Consider the following 7,495-nt stretch of genomic DNA (forward strand, 5'->3'; position numbering starts at 1 on the left):
GCATCTTTTTTGCCAGACTGAAAAGTCATAACAAGAAAGGCCCCATGGATTTTGGGCAAATATTTGCCAGAATAGAATTATTTGCAAAAGTAAGAAGGATAGATGACTTAAGCTCCTCTGGAAAGAAAAGGATAACCTACCTCTAATTACAAAGGGAGAGAAGTAACCAGTTGTTTTCTTTTTTAATGGAAGTCTAGTTGGTTTACAATGTTGTGTCAGTTTGAGGTGTAAGGCAAGGTGGTTCAGTTATATATATTTTAAGGAGGAGAAGGCAAATCAAAACTTTATTTGCATAATTGTCATGGAAGGGAAGCAGTGTAATGACCCTGTGAGTTCTGTTCCTTGTCCATTTGCTCCCCTGGGGTGGTCTGCCAGCCAGAGATGCTTCTGAATGTTTGCCTTTCATTAAGGTTTATTCTCAGTGTGCCTAGGAATATATTAGTATATTTATCCTAGAGTTGGAAAATCAGATCATGAATTCCAGGTCAGAGAAAATAAGAGTGTGTGATTGAGACAGATATCACTGGAGGAGAAAATGGCACCCCACTCCAGTATTCTTGCCTAGAAAACTCCAAAGACCGAAGAGTCTGGCGGGCTATAGTCCATGGGGTCACAAAGAGTCAGACAGGACTGAGCGCACACACACTATATAATCAATAACTGCCTCCCTACAGCTCATTTGACACCTATGGGTTATTTTCACAAATATACAGCAGCAGTTTAAGCACATTTTGATCATGTCTAGGAGAAGTCTCTGGGTCACCGTCACAGGTTGTAAATGTTTAGGACATGTTTTTTTCCATTGATCAATCATTTACCAAGAATCTACCACCAGGCAGGTGCTGCAAATCCCTACTTGTTAAGATCATATCACTGCTTCCTTCAAACTGTTCACTTGCTAGTGGAAGAGATACAGACACCCACAGATAATGACAATGTACTATCACAAATTGTTAATTTTCTGGCCAACTTTGTCTCCAAGTGGGTCATGCTAGTGGCCTTCTCAGAGAATAAGTTCAGAACTGAACCTCCAAGAACACATGTATGTTATCTGGTGAAAATGGAAAGAGGTGGAGGGGAACTAGGACATTCTAAATGAGAGGAGAAAGATGAGGATGATCAGATCCTTCAGCAGATTTCACCTAAAAGATGTGGAAATTAGTTGTTCAACAGCTGCATAAAATGACACTGAAACAGTAGGAGGAATTATAACATGAAAAAATTTTGCTATGGAAACTTTATCCTAAAAGCAAGGATGGAGTCCAGTGAGGGAATTCCATGGTGGTCCAGTGGCTAAGACTTCATGCTCCCAACTCTGGTGGCCCAGGTTCGATCCCTGGTCCAAGAACTAGATCCCACATGCTGCAGCTAAAGGTCTCACATGCCACAACGAAGATCAAAGATCCTGCATGTTGCAATGAAGACTGGCACAGCTAAATAATTTCTTTTTTTAAAGACAGAATCCAGTGAACCAGGATGTTCATTTTCTCTCTCAAGATCATCTATGGCATTTTGGTTGGGTTACAGACAGACCTGCAGTCTAGAGATGTGTGCTGAGCCACTGAAAGCACTCAGCAAGAAATTTGCTGGTTGGAGGGGGACAAAAAGGTAACATGTGGCATCAGGTCAGGGTTGCCCCTCAGGAATCTGTTGGGGAACTTTTTGAAGCAATAAACCTATGACTGATATGGGATGGGTTCTTTCCTTAATTGCCACGTCTGTATCTGGTTTCAAAAATGGAATGTATGAAAAACTGGGAAGTTCTTCAGAATTGGCCATAAAGAAAACCTAAGTTAATTATGACGTGGATGATTGATTTGTATCAATTTCTGTGACATTAGTCGTTCTGAAGAGTAGCTGTAGCTCTTACATCAGTGCAAGTAAACCTGGTGGTGAATGCTTCATGCAGAATTCTCATCTGAATTTTGTGGGCTGGTGAGGAAGCCTCTGGGAGGTGGACTTGAAGGATCTGGAAAGAAATCTCTAGGACCAAGGGGCTCACTTGTTTGGAATGCTTTTCACATTTGTAAGTAAAAGTCGACAAGTGAAATTCTCAAAAGACTTATCGTGGAGTTACAGAGTTTACGAACCACATCTTGCCCTTTATAGAGATATGATTTTTTTTTTTTTTTTTGCAGGAGCAAATCGTCTTGTCCTGCTCACTTGTGTCCTGTGTGTCCACATCTCTCTGCCCCACACCACTTCTTCTTTAGTGGTCTATAGTGTGTCGTCTTCTGGAGTTCCATAAAGGGAGGACTGTTGGTTATACTTGAACCTGCCTCCATGGCATTGCTCCTGGATGCAAGGAAATGGCACATTGCTCCTGTGCCTTGACCTTTGGTTTGGTAGTCATAGGATGGACGCAGGCTTCAGTGCCCATAGTCTAAAGGACATGTGACTTGAAGTTCTGCGAGTCTCAGATTGGACTTTGATTTTTCTCCCAAAGGCTTTGATGTCTTTGAGTGACTTCCCATACCTTAGACTTTCTTCACAAGAAACTGAAGAACATCAGCCAAATTGTGTTCTGAGATTTTGCAAGTCCCTAAATATGATATGCTTGTCTGACTTGAGAGGAGAACAGTTGCCTTGAACCCATGTACTTCTGAAATCTAGGCCACAGAGCATGTGAAAGGGAATACAAGTGGTGTTCTGATTTGTGACTCAGATAACCAGGTGAACAGGCCCCATATCAGCAGCCATAATTTCCTCTTCCAGCAGCAGACAGTGAAAGTCACTCAGTCATGTTCAACTCTTTGCAACCCCACAGACTATACAGCCCATGGAATTCTCCAGGCCAGAATACTGGGCTGGGTAGCCTTTCCCTTCTCTAAGGGATCTTCTCAATTCAGGGATCAAACCCAAATCTCCCTCAATGCAGGCATATTCTTTATAAGGTGAGTTACCCAGGAAGCCCAGCAGGAGAACCAGGGCTCAAATCTAATTCAAAAATTTTTTGGTTTTAACCCTCCAGATATCTGTCCTGGAAGCAGGTAGTTTCAGGGCAAAGCTAATCTCTTAAAACAGGGTGTTTTTAACTTCCAAAGGGCTCTTTGCTCCAAGATATCTCTCTTATTGACCCTACAAGAGGTCTGTGTTAAGAAGCCAGGGTAAGGTTTGCCCAGGTGCCTCTGTGTGCTTGGCCAACAGCCTCTGAGACCATCCACCCAAGCTCCCCAGGAGCTGGTGGGTGGTGGCCCTTCCCCAGGACCCTCCAGAGCCCAGGGGGACAAAAGTAACTCTAAATCTAGGCATGCGTATTGAAGTAAGTTAAAGGATTTAATATGAGGCACAGAAGCAGGTAATGCCAAAAAGCAAGCAGTAGTTGGCACACATTTAGTGATTTAGACAGCCTTTCCTTCTCCCACTGCTGCTGAGATGGCTGAAATTAGTCAAATTCAATATAAAATGTAATACACCAAAAGTGTTAGCAAATGAGGGTCTGGAAAAATTAAAGGTGGCACAACCAAATGCTGACCTGTAACAAGGATTCCAAGAAGGAGTTTCAAATACTAGTGTGATTATGCAGGTTCCAGAGAGAATTGTGGTAGAGGAAATAATGAAAACATTCCATTTTGAAGACCAGTAGATCTTGACCTTATACAGTCAAATCCCTTTAAACCTCTGGCACTAAAAACACCGTCTCATGCGCTTATGCTAAATGAAAGACCACCAAATTTTCTGGATTAGAAACACCTCCTCCAGCCCCTCAAAGTCAAGAAATCCATGCAGTTGACAGGATAAAAAGGAGCACTCTGTGAGTGAAAATGCTGTTTGCAAAAACGGACAGCTGGTCAGAACTGACTCCATGTATGGCATTTCAAATATACAGGCAATGACTGAAGGAACTTCAGAAGACATGACAGTTGTAGATGGAGCTTAATTAAGATGACAGATAATCAAACTAAATAGATGTCTACAACTTCTTGAAGAGGAGAACAAAGATTGTGCTAAAAGAGAAATGGTCATATATTCAATTACTATATCATTCTGGCTGCCTAATAGCTGGCTCTGGCTTTGCCACTAGAGGTAACCTCAACTCTCAGAAATATTGTCTCAACATCTGGAAATATAAAGAATTTGCAAACTTCCAAAAAATCAAAAAGGCAAGGTAAGCCAGGGCCTCCCATATTTTGGCCATTATTGTACCATTCTCTTCGGCTTCTGTTTTATTGACTACATTAAAGCCTTCAACTGTGTGGATCACAACAAACTGTGGAAAACTCTTTAAGAGATGGGAATCCCAGACCACCTGATCTGCCTTCTGAAAAATCTGTATACAGGTTAAGAAGCAACACTTAGACCTGGACGTGGAAAAACAGACTAATTCCAAATCGGGAAAGGAGTACATCAAGGTTGTATATTGTCACCCTGCTTATTTAACTTAGAGTACATCATGTCAAATGCTGGGCTGGATAAAGCACAAGCTGGAATCAAGATTGCCGGGAGAAATAATAATAACGTCAGGTATGCAGATAACACCACCCTTATGGCAGAAAGTGAAGAAAAACCTAAAGAGCCTCTTATGAAAGTGAAAGAGGAGAGAGAAAAAGTTGGCTTAAAACTCAACATCCAGAAAACTAAGATCATGGCATCTGGTCCTATCACTTCATGGCAAATAGATGGGGAAACAATGGAAACAGTGAAAGACTGTTTTTTGGGGCTCAAAAGTCACTGCAGATGGTGACTGCAGCCATGAAATTAAAAGATGCTTGCTCCTTGGAAAAAAAGCTATGACCAACCTAGATAGCATATTCAAAAGCAGAGACATTACTTTGCCTACAATGGTCCATCTAGTCAAAGCTATGGTTTTTTCCAGTAGTCATGTATGGATGTGAGAGTTGGACTATAAAGAAAGCTGAGAGCTGAAGAATTGATGCTTTTGAACTGTGGTGTTTGAGAAGACTCTTGAGAGTCCCTTGGACTGCAAAGAGATCCAACCACTCCATCCTAAAGGAAATCAGTCCTGAATATTCACTCGAAGGACTGATGCTGAAGGTGAAACTCCAATGCTTTGGCCACCTGATGTGAAGAACTGATCTTTTCATCTGAAAAGACCTTGATGCTGGGAAAGATTGAAGGAGGGAGGAGGGGACCACAGAGGATGAGATGGTTGGATGGCATCACTGACTTGATGGACGTGAGTTTGAGTAAGCTCTGGGAGTTGGTGATGGACAGAGAAGCCTGGCATGCTGCAGTCCATGGGGCCACAATGAGTAACACATGACTGAGCAACTGAACTGACTGACTGTACCATTTTCACAGTTTTTGACATTTGGACTAAGTTTTACTTATTTCTCCTCTTTTACTTTTTTTCAAATTAACTTAAAACATTATCAAAAAGAAAATTTCTCATCACTACTAAATAATAAATAATAGGACACAAGTGAAAGATTTTTTTTCAAATAAATATAAAGAAAGCATAACAATTTACATAAATCCTACTCATCTATGGAAAACTCTAAATAATTTCACAAACACTGAGCTAAACATGACTAGCAGTATTTGGTACCATAATAAGTATAATTCCTTTTGTGAAAGAATTCAGATTATAGGAAGAGAGAGAGACACATAAATGGGCCATTAAAAATTGATGTCAGTATTTCTGGGATGAGGATAATCCTAGAGTATTTTACAGGCACATAAGAAGAGCATTTAACACCACAAACTTATGTCAGAGAAAAATTTGCTGGGTCAGGTGATGTCAGATCCAAGTGTTTGGTAAGGGGCATGCAGAGGCCATGGCTAGATGACAAAGTGGCTCCTGAGCAGAGGGACAGTAACAGTAGTTTAGATTCTAGAAAAGGCGTGGGATGAATGGCATTTCTGTTGCCACAGTGAATGGCAGGCTCAAGGAGTGATGAGAGGCAGTTGAGGTTGAAGGCTAGGCAGGCAGCTTACACTTCATTTTGCAAGTAACGGGCTGAGAGGATGGATTTTACACTTTTCAGCAGGAGGTTTTTAAAAGAATGTTACAGTTGCAGTCTAGTGAGTAAATACCACTTAGTGAACAAGGAACACAAAGGCGAGAGGGAGATGGAAAGAAAGCTCTGTTTGTGGTAACGTGTAGAGGCTTTGGAGAGGACCACTGAGAAAGCAGAACCTCACTGCTTAAAAAGGATAGAGACTGAATGGCCTTCCCTCCTGGTCCAGGCAAGCTTATTCCAAGAATAGAGAGTTGGGGTGAAGGTTGAAGTAGTGAAGATGGGTGGACTCCCAATTATTCTGTGATTGTGGACAGTATACCTTGAAAGCTGGCCTTCTTGACATTGAATCTATTCTTCCCCTGAGCTGATCACTTTTAAATACTCTTACACTATTTCTTAGAGTCTCCATACAAGACTTTTTCCAAGGCCAAAATCATGTCTTTGTGCTCTTACATGTGATTATAGGTAAGTATCTTCCTTTTCAAAGGCTTAGTTTTCTCATCTCTAAAATGGGATTATTGAAAGTCTCCTTAAGAAGCAGTTTTGAAAATTGGTAGATATTAAGTATGAAGATACCTTGCCCTGGGGTCTACACACATTGTTGAGACACAGTAATTGTTAGTTTTTAAAATTTCATTTACTACACAATAGTAAGCATGTGAAGGATGCTTGATAATGATGGTGACTGGAAAGGATTGACTAGCACATGCTCTGGTGGATTGGAAATGCAATTAAGGAAACGACATGGACTTTAGGGTTTTGGTTTGATGGCAGTGTTAAATAATTTGGTGTTCAGACTTTAACTGTATTTGAAGTTATTGTAGACTCTTCTATGCTTTAGTTGTGATGAAGTGATGAAAGAGAACCCAGGCTAAGTACATCATCGGTTCTTCATTACCCCTGATACTGACTATAATTACTCCAGTTAATAGACCTTTAGCTTATTAGTCAGCAAGCCTATTGGAGTTTCCCAGGTGGCACTAGTGTTGTGTGTGTGTGTACACGCGCGTGCACATGCTAAGTCACTTCAGTCGTGTCCAACTCTGTGCCACCTTATGGACTGTAGCCCACCAGACTCCTCTGTCTGTGGGATTCTCCAGGCAAGAATACTGGAGTGGGTTGTGATACTATCCTCCAGGGATTCCCAAGCCAGAGATTGAACCTGTGTTTTTTATGTTTCCTTCATTGGCAGGTGTGTTCTTTACCACTGGTGCCACCTAGGAGCCCAAGCCTATTACAAGGCCCACAAAAGTCTGTATGTGTGTTGGACTCATTGTAGAAGAGTCCAGAAGCTTCTGCTGAACCATGATGCCTCCAGTCACATCCTCAGACCAATCTGGAGGACAAATAATTAGTTTACAAAGATCTTATGTTTAAGACAGTTAATTTTCCTTTACATTGGTCACTTATACCAATGTGATTAAAAGATCAGATGATGACAAGGACTCTTGAATGGGATGAAGTAAAAAGGAAATTCTCTCCCTCAGAAATATTTTATGCAGGTCAAGGCAATGCTGTTGATCTTCCATTTTTTAAAGTTTTATATGTGCCAGGAATTGTGCTAAGTGCTT

The 7,495-nt window shown here is 41.2% G+C and overlaps 1 pseudogene; it reads left to right on the top strand.

Annotated features, from left to right (window-relative positions):
- Window positions 1-3,354: 3,354 nt before the first annotated feature.
- Window positions 3,355-4,024, top strand: LOC109575458 (mitochondrial fission factor pseudogene; annotated as a pseudogene).
- The last annotated feature ends 3,471 nt before the right edge of the window (window positions 4,025-7,495 follow it).

Source organism: Bos indicus, chromosome 2 (genome assembly GCF_029378745.1).
Source record: "Bos indicus isolate NIAB-ARS_2022 breed Sahiwal x Tharparkar chromosome 2, NIAB-ARS_B.indTharparkar_mat_pri_1.0, whole genome shotgun sequence".
Classification (NCBI taxonomy): domain Eukaryota; kingdom Metazoa; phylum Chordata; class Mammalia; order Artiodactyla; family Bovidae; genus Bos; species Bos indicus.